This window comes from Theropithecus gelada, chromosome 11, assembly GCF_003255815.1.
Source record: "Theropithecus gelada isolate Dixy chromosome 11, Tgel_1.0, whole genome shotgun sequence".
Classification (NCBI taxonomy): Eukaryota; Metazoa; Chordata; class Mammalia; order Primates; family Cercopithecidae; genus Theropithecus; species Theropithecus gelada.
The window spans coordinates 71,008,527-71,026,191 of NC_037679.1; positions in this window are offsets into that span (position 1 = coordinate 71,008,527).

Consider the following 17,665-nt stretch of genomic DNA (forward strand, 5'->3'; position numbering starts at 1 on the left):
AAGCACTCCTCAGCAAATGTAAAAGAACAGAAATTATAACAAACTGTCTCTCAGACCACAGTGCAATCAAACTAGAACTCAGGACTAAGAAACTCAATCAAAACTGCTCAACTACATGGAAACTGAACAACCTGCTCCTGAATGACTACTGGGTACATGATGAAACGAAGGCAGAAATAAAGATGTTCTTTGAAACCAATGAGAACAAAGATACAACACACCAGACTCTCTGGGACACATTTAAAGCAGTGTGTAGAGGGAAATTTATAGCACTAAATGCCCACAAGAGAAAGCAGGAAAGATCTAAAATTGACACCCTAACATCACAATTAAAAGAACTAGAGAAGCAAGAGCAAACACATTCAAAAGCTAGCAGAAGGCAAGAAATAACTAAGATCAGAGCAGAACTGAAGGAGATAGAGACACAAAAAACCCTCCAAAAAAATCAATGAATCCAGGAGCTGGTTTTTTGAAAAGATCAACAAAATTGATAGACCACTAGCAAGACTAATAAAGAAGAAAAGAGAGAAGAATCAAATAGACACAATAAAAAATGATAAAGGGGATATCACCACCGACCCCACAGAAATACAAACTACCATCAGAGAATACTATAAACACCTCTACACAAATAAACTAGAAAACCAAGAAGAAATGGATAATTTCCTGGACACTAACACTCTCCCAAGACTAAACCAGGAAGAAGTTGAATCCCTGAATAGACCAATAGCAGGCTCTGAAATTGAGGCAATAATTAATAGCCTACCAACCAAAAAAACTCCAGGACCAGACGGATTCACAGCCGAATTCTACCAGAGGTACAAGGAGGAGCTGGTACCATTCCTTCTGAAACTATTCCAATCAATAGAAAAAGAGGGAATCCTCCCTAACTCATTTTATGAGGCCAACATCATCCTGATACCAAAGCCTGGAAGAGACACAACAAAAAAAGAGAATTTTAGACCAATATCCCTGATGAACATCGATGCAAAAATCCTCAATAAAATACTGGCAAACCGAATCCAGCAGCACATCAAAAAGCTTATCCACCATGATCAAGTGGGCTTCATCCCTGGGATTCGAGGCTGGTTCAAAATACACAAATCAATAAACATAATCCAGCATATAAACAGAACCAAAGACAAAAACCACATGATTATCTCAACAGATGCAGAAAAGGCCTTTGACAAAATTCAACAGCCCTTCATGCTAAAAACTCTCAATAAATTCGGTATTGATGGAACATATCTCAAAATAGTAAGAGCTATTTATGACAAACCCACAGCCAATATCATACTGAATGAGCAAAAACTGGAAGCATTCCCTTTGAAAACTGGCACAAGACAGGGATGCCCTCTCTCACCACTCCTATTCAACATAGTATTGAAGTTCTGGCTAGGGCAATCAGGCAAGAGAAAAAAATAAAGGGTATTCAGTTAGGAAAAGAAGAAGTCAAATTGTCCCTGTTTGCAGATGACATGATTGTATATTTAGAAAACCCCATCATCTCAGCCCAAAATCTCCTTAAGCTGATAAGTAACTTCAGCAAAGTCTCAGGATACAAAAGCAAAGTGCAAAAATCACAAGCATTTTTATACACCAGTAACAGACAAACAGAGAGCCAAATCATGAATGAACTCTCATTCACAATAGCTTCAAAGAGAATAAAATACCTAGGAATCCAACTTACAAGGGATGTAAAGGACCTCTTCAAGGAGAACTACAAACCACTGCTCAGTGAAATAAAAGAGGACACAAACAAATGGAAGAACATACCATGCTCATGGATAGGAAGAATCAATATTGTGAAAATGGCCATACTGCTCAAGGTAATTTATAGATTCTATGCCATCCCCATTAAGCTACCAATGACTTTCTTCACAGAATTGGAAAAAACTGCTTTAAAGTTCATATGGAACCAAAAAAGACCCCTCATTGCCAAGACAATCCTAAGCCAAAAGAACAAAGCTGGAGGCATCACACTACCTGACTTCAAATTATACTACAAGGCTACAGTAACCAAAACAGCATGGTACTGGTACCAAAACAGAGATATAGACCAATGGAACAGAACAGAGCCCTCAGAAATAATACCACACATCTATAGCCATCTGATCTTTGACAAATCTGACAAAAACAAGAAATGGGGAAAGGATTCCCTATTTAATAAATGGTGCTGGGAAAATTGGCTAACCATAAGTAGAAAGCTGAAACTGGATCCTTTCCTTACTCCTTATACGAAAATTATTTCAAGATGGATTAGAGACTTAAATGTTAGACCTAAAACCATAAAAATCCTAGAAGAAAACCTAGGTAATACCATTCAGGACATAGGCATGGGCAAGGACTTCATGTCTAAAACACCAAAAGAAACAGCAACAAAAGCCAAAACTGACAAATGGGATGTAATTACATTAAGGAGCTTCTGCACAGCAAAAGAGACTACCATCAGAGTGAACAGGCAACCTACAGAATGGGAGAAAATTTTTGCAATCTACTCATCTGACAAAGGGCAAATATCCAGAACCTACAAAGAACTCAAACAAATTTACAAGAAAAAAAAAACAGCCCCATCAAAAAGTGGGCAAAGGATATGAACAGACATTTCTCAAAAGACATTCATTCAGCCAACAGACACATGAAAAAATGCTCATCATCACTTACCATCAGAGAAATGCAAATCAAAACCACAATGAGATACCATCTCACACCAGTTAGAATGGCAATCATTAAAAAATCAGGAAACAACAGGTGCTGGAGAGGATGTGGAGAAATAGGAACACTTTTACACTGTTGGTGGGACTGTAAACTAGTTCAACCATTGTGGAAAACAGTGTGGCAATTCCTCAAGGATCTAGAACTAGAAATACCATTTGATCCAGCCATCCCAATTACTAGGTATATACCCAGAGGATTATAAATCATGCTGCTATAAAGACACATGCACACGTATGTTTATTGCAGCACTATTCACAATAGCAAAGACTTGGAATCAACCCAAATGTCCATCAGGGACAGACTGGATTAAGAAAATGTGGCACATATACACCATGGAATACTATGCAGCCATAAAAAAGAATGAGTTCATGTCCTTTGTAGGGACATGGATGCAGCTGGAAACCATCATTCTCAGCAAACTATCGCAAGAACAGAAAACCAAACACCACATGTTCTCACTCATAGGTGGGAACTGAACAATGAGATCACTTGGACACGGCAAAGGGAACATCACACACCAGGGTCTATTGTGGGGAGGGGGGAGGGGGGAGGGATAGCATTAGGAGATATACCTAATGTAAATGACGAGTTAATGGGTGCAGCACACCAACATGGCACATGTATACATACGTAACAAACCTCCATGTTGTGCACATGTACCCTAGAACTTAAAGTATAATAATAATAATTAAAAAAGAAGGTATCACTCTTTCACAAATAAGTGAAACCCAGTGAGTTGAGTGACAGATCTGCATTTCATGGACTACCATAGTTCAAATGTCACTGTAAAAAAAAAAAAAAAAGAATATTATGCTAAATTTAAAAAGTGCAAAAACTCTATTTAAGGGTTTCCTGTGTTCCATTGATCTATGTGTGTATCCCATCAGCAATACCACATACTATTGAAACAGAAAAAAGCAATTTCTCCAAGTTATTATTTTCCAAAATTGTTTTAGTTAGTCTTGTTTCCTTTGTCTTTTAGAAAATTTACATTGTAAAATATAAATTTGAAAATTTTCTTGTCTGTATCTACAAAGAATCTTGTTTGGATTGTGATATGAATTGGGTTAAGCCTATGTATCAGTTTGAGGAAAACTGATACCTTTATTACCTTGTGTCTTCCAATTTGTAAACACAGCATATCTCTATTTACATCTTTGATTTCTTTCATCAGTGTCTTGTGGTTTCCATTTAATAGGTCCTATACATATTTTGTTAAATTTACATCTAAATATTTCATTTTTTGAGTGATTTTAAATTGTATTTTTATTTTGATTAAATTGTTCATTACTAGTATACAGAAATATAATTGATTTGTATATGTTGCTACTGTATCCTGCAGGGGGAAAGATTCAGTCTTTCACCATTAAGTAAAACATTAACTGTAGGCTTTTTGTAGATGTTCTTATTACATTGAAGTAGTTTTCACTCTCTACCTAGTTTTCTGGGAGTTTTTATCATGAATAGGCGTAAAGCTTAGCCAAATGCTTTTTTCTGCACCAATTGATATGATCATGGGATTTTTCTTATTTAGCCTGCTAACATGGTGAATTCAATGATTGACTTTCGAATATAAACCAATCCTGCATCCCCGGAAGAAACAAAACTTGGTCATGGTGTATAATTCTGTTTTTCACATTGCTGAATCTTATTTGCTAATATTTGGTTAAATTTTTTTTGCATCTATATTCATGAGGGATATTGGTCTGTAGTTTTCTTTTTTTGTACTGTCTTTCTCTGGTTTTGGTATCAGGGTGACACTGGCCTCATAAAATGAATTGGATAAGGTTCCCTTCCCTTCTATTTTTCTAGAAGAGATTGTGTAGAATTAGTGTTAATTTTTAAAGGTTTGTTACAATTCTCCAGTGAAACCATCTGGGCTTGATATTTATTTTTCTTGGGAGATCTGAAGTTATAACTTCAATTTTCTTTTTTTTTTTCCTTTCTTCTTCTTCTTTTTTTTTTTTCTTTTTGAGACAGAGTTTGGCTCTTGTAGTCCAGGCTGGAGTGCAATGGTATGATCTCGGCTCACTGCAACCTCCACCTCCTGGGTTCAAGTGATTCTCCTGCCTCTGCCTCCCAAGTAGCTGGGATTACAGGCACATGCCACCATGCCTGGCTAATTTTGTATTTTTAGTAGAGACGGGGTTTCTCCATGTTGGTTAGGCTGGTCTCAAACTCCCAACCTCAGGTGATCCACCCACCTCAACCTCCCAAAGTACTGGGATTACAGGCATGAGCCACTGTACCTGGCTAAATTCAATTTTCTTAATAGCTATAAAGATATTCGACTTATCCAGTTCGCATTGAGTGAGACGTAGTAGTTTGTGCTTTTTGAGAAATTGGTCCATTTATCTAGGTATCAAATGTACGTCTATCAAATGTTTGTAATGTTTCCTCATTATTCTTTTGGTATCTCTTAGGTCTGTAGTGATATATTATTTCATTCTTGATTGCCATATTGTTTTAAAACAAGAATTTAGGCTGGGCGCAGTGGTTTATGCCTGTAATCCCAGCACTTTGGGAGGCCGAGGCGGGCGGATCATGAGATTAGGAGATTGAGACCATTCTGGCTAACATGGTGAAACCCCCTCTCTACTAAAAATACAAAAATGTAGCCGGGCGTGGTGGCACGTGCCTACAGTCCCAGCTACTCGGGAGGCTGAAGCAGGAGAATCACTTGAACCCGGGAGGCAGAGGTTTTCAGTGAGCCAAGATCGCACCACTGCTATCCAGCTTGGGTGACAGAGCAAAATTCTGTTTGCAAAAACAAAACAAAACAAAACAAAACAGGAATTGTGCTTTTGAGCCCGAGGTGTGCCTATCAAGTGAGCCCAGGAGTTCGAGACCAGACTAGCCAGCATGATGAAATCCTGTCTGTACTAAAAATACAAAAATTAGCTGGGTGTGGTGGTATGCGCCGGGAGTCCCAACTATTTGGGAGGCTGCCGCATAAGGATTGCTTGAACCTGGGAGGTGGAGGTTGCAGTGGGCTGAGATTGCACCACTGCACTCCAGCCTAGGCAAGAGTGAGACTCTGTCAAAAAAAAAAAAAAAAAAAAAAAAGGCTGGGCACAGTGGCTCACACCTGTAATCTCAGCACTTTGGGAGACCGAGGCGGTTGGATCACGAGGTCAGGAGATCGAGACCATCTTGGCTAACATGGTGAAACCCCATCTCTACTAAAAATACAAAAAATTAGCTGGGCATGGTGGTGGGCACCTGTAGTCCCAGCTACTTGGGAGGCTGAGACAGGCGAATGGTGTGAACCCGGGAGGCTGAGCTTGCAGTGAGTTGAGACTGTGCCATTGCACTCCAGCCTGGGCAACAGAGCAAGACTCTGTCTCTTCCCAAAAAAAAAAAAAAAAAAAAAAAAAAAAAGGTGGGGTTGGGGGTGATTTTTTGAGCAGCTAGGAGAGTCATGTTCCTAGAAGTCAAGACCTGGATTCCTTAAGAGAATAGGGCTGCCTGGGCATGGTGGCTCACGCCTCTAATCCCAGCACTTTGGGAGGCCGAGGCGGGCAGATCACAACATAAGGAGATCAAGACCACGGTGAAACCCCATCTCTACTAAAAATACAAAAAACTAGCCGGGCGTGGTGGCGGGTGCCTGTAGTCCCAGCTACTCAGGAGGCTGAGGCAGGAGAATGGCGTGAACCTGGGACACGGAGCTTGCAGTGAGCCGAGATTGCGCCACTGCACTCAAGCCTGGGCAACAGAGTGAGACTCCGTCTCAAAAAAAAAAAAAAAAAAAAAAAAAAAAGAGAATAGGGCTTATACTATAAGGCACACAGGAAAAAAAGACCAGTTTATTCGTTACTAAAAAAAACAAAAGAAATAAAAATCCTCTCTGGGTAGAGGAAGGAGGAAGGACCTTGGAGAATATTCAAATAGAACAGTGAGGTAATTTTGACACTGGTGTAAAGGCTTGCTGCCTTAGAGTTAAAACCCTGTTAGAAGAGCTATAAAAATTCCAAGATAGATTTGGGAATTGGATATAGAAGTGGTTTATGTTGAAAGCAGTGGCTAATTTATTAAAAAGTTATACCCGGCCAGGTGTGGTGGCTCACTCCTGTAGTCCCAGCACTTTGGGAGGCTGACGTGGGCGGATCTCTTGAGCCCAGGAGTTCAAGCCAGCCTGGTCAACTTGGTGAAACCTCATCACTACAAAAAAACCCAAAAAATGTTATACCTACTCCTACCTCCACTAAGAAGACATGGAAGGTAGCTGAGAATTGAAGATATTTATGGAACACTTCATTCACCAAAAGCAGAATATACATTCTTCTCAAGCTCATATGATATATTCCCTAAGACCACATTGTGGGCTATATAACATAGTTCAGCAAAATTTTAAAAATAGAAATCATACAAAGTATGCTCCTGGACCACAGTGAAATTATTTTTGAAAAAATATATAAACTATTTATTAACTGTACACTTAAAAACAGTAAAGATGGTAAATCAGATCTATATTTTTATTTCAATTTAAAAAATAAAAAATAAATTTCTTAAAAATGTAATTATACTAGAAGTCAGTAACAGAGAGATAGCTGGAAAATCCTAAAATATCTAGAGATGAAACAATACACTTCTAAATAACACATGGGTGAGCCGGGCATGGTGGCTCATGCCTGTAATCCCAGCACTTTGGGGGGCCAAGGGGGTGGACTGCTTGAGCAAGACAAGCCTGGGCAACACAGGGAGACCCCATCTCTCCAAAAAATGAAAAATTAGCTGCACTAATTAGCTGATGGCATGCGCCTATGGTCCCAGCTACTTGGGAGGCTAAGGCAGGAGGATCACTCCAGCCTGAGCAACAGCGTGAGACCATCTCAAAAATAATAAATAAATAAATAACATATGGGTCAAAGCAGTCTCAAGAGAAATTTTAAAATATTTTGAACTAAATTAAAATGAAATACAACTTGTCAAAATTTTGTGGGATGCAGTGAAAGTAATACTTCAATGAAATTTATGGCACCTAATGAATATATTAAGAAAGAACATCTAAAATCAATCATCTTAGCTTCATTTTAGGAAACTAGAGAAAGAAAAGCAATGTAAGCCTAAAGCAAACAGAAGAAAAGAGATACAAAAATAAAAGCTGAAATAAATAAAACTGAAAATAAGAAATCTACTGAGAAAAGGAATGAAACCAACGTTTCTTTGGAAAAAATCAATATAATTGATAAACCTCTAGGCAAAGTAACCAAGAAAAAACTAGAAAAGACATAAATTGCTAATATCAGAAATGAAAGAGGGGCCATCACTACTGATCCCATAAACATTAATTTAAATAATAAATATTAGAAATACTTCCATGTCTACAAATTTAATGAGATGAAATATACCAGTTCCTAGAAAGACATAATCTGGTAAAGCTCACACAAAAAGAAACAGATCATCTTAGTGTAGCCTGTATCTATTTAAAAATTGAATCAATAATTAGTAACTTTCCAAAAAGGAAAGCACCAGGCGTAGATGGGGGTTCACTGGTGAATTCCACCAAACATTTAAGAAAGAAGCAATACTGGCTGGTCACGGTGGCTTACACCTGTAATCCTAGCACTTTGGGAAGCTGAGGCGGGTGGCTCACAAGATCAGGAGTTCAAGACCAGCCTGGCCAAGATGGTGAAACCCTGTCTCTACTAAAAATACAAAAATTAGCTGGGCGCCATGGCAGATGCCTGTAATCCTAGCTACTTGGGAGGCTGAGGCAGGAGAATTGCTTGAACCCAGGCGGCAGAGGTTGCAGTGAATCGAGATCGTGCCACTGCACTCCAGTCTGGGCGACAGAGGGAGATTCCAGCTCAAGAAAAAAAAAAAAAAAGAAAAAAGGAAAAAAAGAAAGAAGCAAAACCAATTAGCTACGATCTCTTCCAGAAAACGGTAGCTGAGAGAACATTTCCTAAATCATTCTATGAAGCCAGCATTACCCTAATACTAAAACCAGATAAAGACAATCAAAGCAAAACTACAGACCGTATCTTTTATGAACACAGATGAAAAAATTTTCAACAAAATATTAGCAAATTGAACCAATGTATATAAAGACTTACACACCACAACCAAGTGGGATTTAGTGCAGGTATACAAGGCTGGTTCAGCATTCAAAAATCAATTAAAATAATCTATTATATCAATGGGCTAAAGAAGAAAAACCATATAATACCAGTAGATGCAGAAAAAGCATTTGACAAAATCGACACATATTCATAATAAAACCTCTCAGCAAACTAGGAATAGAGGGGAGCTTGATTTTAAAAAAATCAACTTGATAAAAAAATCTATCTACAAAAAACCTATAGCTAACATCACACTTAATGGTGAGAAACTGCATGCATTCCTACTAAGATTGGGAATAAGGTAAGGATGACCCCTTTCAACACTTCTGTTCAACTTCATACTGGAAGTCCTAGATAACACCATAAAACAAGAAAAGGAAATAAAAGGCAAACAGATTGAGATTTAAGAAACAAAACTGTCTTTGCCTACAGATGACACAATTATCTATGCAGAAAAATCCCGAAGAATAGGCAAAAACAAAAAACAAACCACCCTTCTGGAACTAAGATGTGATTATAGGAAGGTTACAGGTTACAAAGTTAATATAAAAAATCAATCACTTTCCGACATACTAGCAATAAACAAGTAGAATTTGAAATTATAACCATAATACCATTTACATGAGAACCCCCAAAGGGAGATATACTTAGGTATAAGTCTAATGAAATACGTGCAAGACCTATATGAGGAAAACTGCAAAACTCTGCTGAAAGAAATCAAAGGAGGTCTAAATACATGGAGCCATATTTCCTGTTTATAGATAGGAAGACTCAATACTGTTAAGATGTTCTTCCCACCTTGATCTACAGATTCAAGGCAATCCCAATCCAAAGCCCAGCAAATTATTTTGCGAACACAAACTGAATCTAAAGTTTATAAGGAAATCACAAACCAACACAATACTGAAGAAGCACAAAGTTGAAGGACTGACACTATCTGACTTAAAAATTTACTATAAGGTTATAGTAATTAAGACAGTGTGATCTTGGTGGAAGAGTGGACAAGTGGATCAATAAAACAGAATAGAGAATCCAGGAACAGACTCACAAAAATACAGTCAATCAACTGATTTCTGACAAAGGAGCAAAGGAAATTCAATGGAGAGAATACAGCCTTTTCAACAAATGGTGCTGCAACAAGTAGACATACACATTACAAAAAAAAAAAAAAAAAAGGAATCTAGACACAGAACTTACTCCTTACACAAAAATTAACTCAGAATGAATCATATACTAAAATGTAAAACGCAAAGCTGTACAACTTTCAGGCTGGAGTGCAGTGGTGCCATTCTGGCTCACTGCAACAACCCCTGTCTCCCAGGCTCAAGCGATCCTCCCACCTCAGCTTCCTGAGTAGCCGGAACCACAAGTGCACACCACCACACCCAGTTAATTTTTTGTATTTTTGGTAGAGATGGGCTTTTGCCATGTTGTCCAGGCTGGTCTTGAACTCTTGAGCGCCAAGCAATCCACCTGCCTCAGCTTCCCAAAGTGCTGGGATTACAGCCGGCCATCGTGCCCGGCCAATGATGACTTCTTAGAGACAACACCAAAAAAGCATGATCCATGAAAGAAAAAAATGGTAAGTTGGACTTCAATAACATTTTAAAAATCTGCACTGTCAAAGACACTGCTAAGAGAATGAAAGGACAAGCAATAGACTGAGACAAAATATTTCAAAAATGCATATATGATAAAAGATTTGTACCTAAATATACAAAGAACTCTTAAAACTCAATAAGAAAACAATCCAATTTTAAAAAGGGCATAAGATCTGACCAGACACCTTACCAAAGATATACAGATGGCAAATAAGCACATGAAAAAATTCTCAATATCATATGACATTAGGGAATTGCAAAACGAAGCCGGGTGCAGTGGCTCACACTTGTAATCCCAGCACTTTGGGAGGCCGAGGTGGGCAGATCAGGAAGTCAGAAGATCAAGACCATCCTGGCTAACATGGTGATACCCCGTCTCTACTAAAAATACAAAAAATTAGCCAGGCGTGGTGGCACGTGCCTGTAGTCCCAGCTACTCGGGAGGCTGAGGCAGGAGAATCACTTGAAACAGGGAGGCAGAAATTGCAGTGAGCTGAGATTGCACCACTGCACTCCAGCCTGGGTGACAGAGCGAGACTCTGTCCCAAAAAACAAACAAACAACAACAACAACAAACACCGATACCTATTAAAATGTCTAAAACACAAAACACTGACAATACCAAAAGCTGACTAGAATGTGGAGCATCAGGAACTGTAATCCACTGAACAATGGTATAGCCACTTTGGAAGATAGTTTGGCAGTTTCTTACATTACACATGGGCTTACCATATGATCCAGCAATCATGCCCCTAGGTATTTACTCAAAAACCTACGTACACACAAAACCTGTATACAGATGCTTACAGCAGCATATTCATAATGGCCAAACACAGGAAAATGTCCTTCAATTGGCAAGATTTGCCTTCATAAGTGAGTAAATAAACATACTGTGGTACATCCAGAGGGAAATATAATTCAGTGATGAAAAGAAATGATCTGTAAGGTCACAAAAAGACATAGAGGAAACTTACATGGATATTGTCGAGTAAAAGAAGACAATATCTTGTCTGAAAAGGTTACATACTGTATGCTAAAGATATGTCATTTGAAAAACACAACACTATAAAGCAAGCAAAAAGACCAGTGGTTGCCAGGGGTTTGGAAAGAGGGAGAGATAAATAGGCGGAACACAAGGGATTTTTAGGGCAGTGAAACTGTTCTGTACAACATGGCAATGGTGGCTACATGACATTATACATTTGTCAAAACTCATACAAGTATATAACACAAAAAATGAGCCCTAATGTAAACTATGGACTTTAGTTTATAATAATGTATCAGTATTGGTTCATCAATTGTAACAAATGCACCACACTAATGAAAAAGGCTAATGGGGAAATCCTGTGTGGAGGTAGAGGAGGTATATGAGAACACTGTAATATCAGTTCAATTTATATTTTCTCTTCTTTTTTTTCTTTTTGAGACAGAGTATTGCTCTGTTACCCAGGCTGGAGTACAGTGGTGCTACCACAGCTCACTGCAGCCTTGACTACTCTGGCTCAAATGATCTTTCCACCTCAGCCTCCTGAGTAGCTGGGACTACAGGTGCGTGCCACCACGGCTGGCTTTTTTCTTTCCTTTTCTTTTCTTTGAGATGGAGGCTTGCCCTGTCGCACAGGCTGGAGTGCAGTGGCACGATCTCGGCTCACTGCAAGCTCCGCCTCCTGGGTTCACACCATTCTCCTGCCTCAGCCTCCCGAGTAGCTGGGACTATAGGTGCCCGCCACCACACTCGGCTAATTTTTTGTATTTTTAGTAGAGACGGGGTTTCACCATGTTAGCCAGGATGGTCTCGATCTCCTGACCTCGTGATCCACCCGTCTCAGCCTCCCAAAGTGCTAGGATTACAGGTGTGAGCCACTGCACCTGGCCATGCCTGGCTAATTTTTTTTGTACTTTCGGTAGAGACAGGGTTTCACCTTGTTGCCCAGGCTGGTCTCAAATTCCTGGGCTCAAGCGATCCACTTGCCTTGGCTTCCCAAAGTGCTGGGATTATAGGCATGAGCCATAGCACCCTACCGAGCTCAATTTTTCTGTAAACCTAAAACTGCTCCACAAAATAAAGCCTATTGGTTTAAAAAGAAGGCCAGGTGTGGTGGCTCACGCCTGTAATCTCAGCACTTTGGGAGGCCGAGGCGGGAGGACCACTTGAGGCCAGGAGTTTCATACCAGCCTGGGCAACATGGTGAAACCCCGTGTCTACTAAAAATATGACAATTAGCCAAGCATGGTGGTGGGCACCTGTAATCCCAGATACTCAGGAGGCTGAGGTAGGAGAATCACTTGAACCCGGGAGGCAGGGGTTGCAGTGAGCCAAGATTGCTCCATTGCACTCCAGCCTGGGCAACAAGAGTGAAACTCCATCTCAAAAAACAAAACAAAACAAAATAAGGATTTAATATCAGAATGCAATTGGAAAATGTCTCCGATTCACAAAAATGACAGTGAGCTGGGATGCCGGATATGTGTTTTCACAGGGAGCATTTCTACTGGGAAGAGCCAAATAAATTACAATGCCTCCATCAGAGATGCACAGTACGAGATTATAATGGGCTATTATACACATTACCTTGGTCTCAGAGAAAAGATGCTGATGCCCTAGATATAAGTACATCTGAGAGATTTATTCCCTAGACTCTGGAACATTTAAAACAACTTGGGTCTCTAGATTCCTAAAGATCAAATCTCTTTTTCCTTTCCATGCTACTTATGTATTATAGGAAAGGTCTACTCATACTTCCTTCCAGGACTTGCTGGTTTTTTGTTTGTTTGTTTGTTTTTAAGCCGATCCCTGGTGTTTCATATTCAGGATCTCATAGCTGATTCCCCTTACACTAATGGACATATATCATATCAAATAGGGAAGTGCCCATATCTCAGATGCAGAAGTAATTTTAGAGCAAGGATCAAAATCAGTCTATTTAAATGAGGTAAATGTCCATGCAGAAGAGATTCTTAGGACAACAAAGTGGTAGGTCAAAGACCATGCCCACAAACTCTTTTGGAGGCAGAAAAGGTTTGGGGGTTTGAAATGGACTGTGTGGTACAGAGTAGAGAATGGTGCAAGAGGCACTGGACAGCAGAGGCCTGTGACCTACCCAGAGACCCACAAAAGCCTGCTCTGGAACCTTTAGTTTCAATGAGCCGAAAGAATAACATATGCCAGGAGAGGTGGTAGAAGCTGTTCCATGGGCACTACAACTGACAGAAAACGGTTATTTTTTTTCCTTTTCTTGAGGCCTGATCCTGGGTCATGGAACTTGCTGGACCTCTGAAATCTTCCTCTCCTTGGTATATTCTTCCATGAAAACAGCAGGAGGCAGGGCGTTTGGCTCATGCCTGTAATCCCTGAACTTCGGGAGGCTAAGGCAGGCAGATCGTCCTAGGTCAGGCGTTCAAGACCAGCCCGGCCAACATGGCGAAACCCCATCTCTACTAAAAATACAAAAATTAGCCGGGTATGGTGGCAGGTGCCTGAAATCCCAGCTATTCAAGAGGCTGAGGCAGGGAGAATTGCTTGAACCCAGGAGGCGGAGGTTGCAATGGGCTGAGATCACGCCATTGCACTCCAGCCTGGGCGACAGAGCAAGACTCCTTCTCAAAAAACAAACAAACAAAACAAACAAACAAAAACAACAGCAGGAGTTCAGCTAAAGAGCACTAAAATGTTGAGGTAGGTTGCAAAGTAAGGACAATCATGGAGAGAGAGGAGTAGGAATAAACATGATCAAAAGGCAGGTGTCATCATGTAATACTCAGGTGAGAGCAGCTATCCTTCTGGCAGGCAGCATAGCTTTGAGCTTTAACCAAACAACTATATCACTGACAAAGTCTGGGTCCAGGAAAAACAACTGAGATACAGAGGTCCAGGATTATTGGCTGTTTCACTTGGGCCATGACAATGACATCCCTAATTAATTACTTTGCCTCCCTCTTGACCCTTCTTCTGTGAAATCAAGCGGTCATAGGTAAAGTTTGGAATGATTTGTATTTTATTTATTTAGAAACAGGGTCTCACTCTGGCACCCAGGCCACCTAGGCTGGAATGCAATAGTGTAATCATAGCTCACTGTAACCTCAAACTCCTATGCTCCAGTGATCCTCCTGTGTCAGCCTCCTTGAGTAGCTAGGACTACAGGCACATGCCACCACGCCTGGCTAATTTTTTTATTTTTTTGTAGAGAAGGGGTCTTGTTATGTTTCCCAAGCTGGTCTCAAACTTCCGGTCTCAAGTAATCCATGCACCTCAGCCTCCTGAAGTGCTGGAATTATAGGTGTGAGTCACCATGCCTAGCTTTGGAAATATTTTTCATCCAGGAATCCCTACATGGGGTTTTGAGAATGGGGGAAATATCTTTATTATAAAATAGTCGTCCTAGAAACCTGATGATATTCAGAGGACTAGAAGAAAAAGGAGAAAAGGTGGTCTATGTCTTAATATGAGAAAATGGAATATTATTAAATCTGAAGCAAAATTAAGGATTGTTAGTCAAAAACTTCCCTATCTGTACACATTAAAATGAGAAATAAAGCTTGGGCATGCCTTTTACACAGGATCACTGTTACTATAATGCAGAATCAACAGGTGACCTAGATTCTTTGGTGACTATCAGCACTTTAAAGGACCTTTTAAGAACTGGACTTCTGGTGGGGCACAGTGGCTCATGCCTGTAATCCCAGCACTTTGGGAGGCCAAGGCGGGTGGATCACCTGAGGTCAGGAGTTCAAGACCAGCCTGACCAACATAACGCAAACAATTTTGAACATATGGTTTACAACATATCTTGAAATAAGGATTCAGAGCAGAATAGAGCCCAGACCACATGCCCCATATATGGTTGCTTCCCAAATATGTAGAAATGTTTCTTGTGGTTGACAATAAGTGGTTACAAATGTGGAATAATATAATGTGACCAACATTACACAGATGGTAACAGATGTACACACGCTGGTCAAGTGGTACAATAAGGAGCTAAGTAGTACTTACTGGTTAGTTATATGGACTAGTTTGGAGATATGGACAGAGAGAAGGCTAGTGCAAATGCCCCTGAATCTGCAGAAAACGTTTCAAAATTTTAACTGCTGGAGTGACCGGCCGGCACCCCTTCAGAAAGGTGAAACATGTTGTTGCTCATATTTGGATCATTGGTCAAAATCCCAGAAAGTACCAGGGCTATGCATTTCTCAGTTGTATCTGTAGAGCTAAGAATACAATGAGTGTTGAATCTTTCTTTCATGAAGATATATCCCACTTTGCAGCTCTCATAACTCATGAGCTTGGCCACAGCTTGGATATAAAACATGACTATATGGCCTACAAGTGTCATGGCCAGAACCTCTATACTATGCATAAATTTATTACTACAGATATGGGCTACAGCAACTGAAGCTTCCACTGCTTCCATTAGTTTTTGCATAGGCACAGAGAAGACTGCCGGTTTAATAAACTTGAGCACCAAATCTCCTTTGGAAAACCATATTGTGGGAACGAGATAGTGATGACAGAGAAGAATGCAAGTGTGGCAATGTCCATGATTGTGAAAGGGATCACGATTATCTGCCCTCAGGGTTCAGACATGCATTTGGACATGCCTTGTCTGCCATAAGGGTTCAGATTATGCATTTGGATTCTGTTGCAGACACTGCAAATAGCCAAACCCAACCACACCCTGCTGCCTCAGTGTACGTGAATATGACCTCCGAGAGTACTTTAATGGCACCTCTGAGTGGTGCCACACAGATACATACAAGGAAGATGGCATCCCTTGCAAAGAACAAGGTTATTGTTACCAGGGCCAGTGCAGAAGCCTAGAGAATCAGTGCATTAAAATCTCTGGAAAGGGCACATGAGCTGCTTGGAAAAATTATCATTACCAAGGGGGATAGGTTTGGAAACTGGCAGTGAGTCTAAAGGATTGCTTAAAGTCTTAAGGAAGTACAAGGCCAAATATGTAAGATGTGAGACTGCTATGTGAAAACATCTAAAGATCCCACACACTGAAAAACATCAAACACCCATTTCCCCATGCAGGACATGTAGTGTTGGAGTATAAACAGGGCTGATGAGGGGGAGGTAAAAGATAGTCCATGTGGTCCACAAAAGATCTGTATCAATCAGTCGTGCTTAGATACCACTGTACTCCACTATGACTGCAACCTGGACAAGTGTCATGGGAGGGTTGTTTGCAACAATTTTAAGAACTAGCACTTGTCTACAACTATGCCCCTCCTACATGAGAATATAATGGTTAGGAGGCAGTCTTAACAGTGGCCCAGCTCCACACATCCCCTCTGACTCTCAGTATGACAAAAAGCTGATAATCCTAATTCAAGTCTTACCTAGCCACTTATTATTTCTCATTCCTACCATCTTGTTTGCTTACATCCATGATCTAAGAAACTGTCACTACATCACTGGAACAGCAAGATGAACAAACCTGAAAAATATTTGATAATTACCTTCTTTCTGGTAATAAGGCCAAATATGAAGTGATACTGAAAGGACCTTTTTTTTTTTTTTTGAGCCGGAGTCTTGCTCTGTAGCCCAGACTGGAGTGCAGTGGCCAGATCTCAGCTCACTGCAAGCTCCGCCTCCCGGGTTCACGCCATTCTCCGGCCTCAGCCTCCCGAGTAGCTGGGACTACAGGAGCCCGCCACCTCGCCCGGCTAGGTTTTTTGTATTTCTTAGTAGAGACGGGGTTTCACCGTGTTAGCCAGGATGGTCTCGATCTCCTGACCTCGTGATCCACCCGTCTCGGCCTCCCAAAGTGCTGGGATTACAGGCTTGAGCCACCGCGCCCGGCCGAAAGGACCTTTTAAGAAATGGACTTCTGGCCGGGTGCGGTGGCTCAGGCCTGTAATCCCAGCACTTTGGGAGGCCGAGACGGGTGGATCACGAAGTCAGGAGATCGAGACCATCCTGGCTAACACGGTGAAACCCCGTCTCTACTAAAAAATACAAAAAACTGGGCCGGGCGCGGTGGCTCAAGCCTGTAATCCCAGCACTTTGGGAGGCCGAGATGGGCGGATCACGAGGTCAGGAGATCGAGACCATCCTGGCTAACACGGTGAAACCCCGTCTCTACTAAGAAATACAAAAAATAGCCGGGAGAGGTGGCAGCGCCTGTAGTCCCAGCTACTCGGGAGGCTGAGGCCGGAGAATGGCGTGAACCCGGGAGGCGGAGCTTGCAGTGAGCTGAGATCCGGCCACTGCACTCCAGCCTGGGCCACAGAGCGAGACTCCGTCTCAAAAAAAAAAAAAAAAAAAAAAAGAAA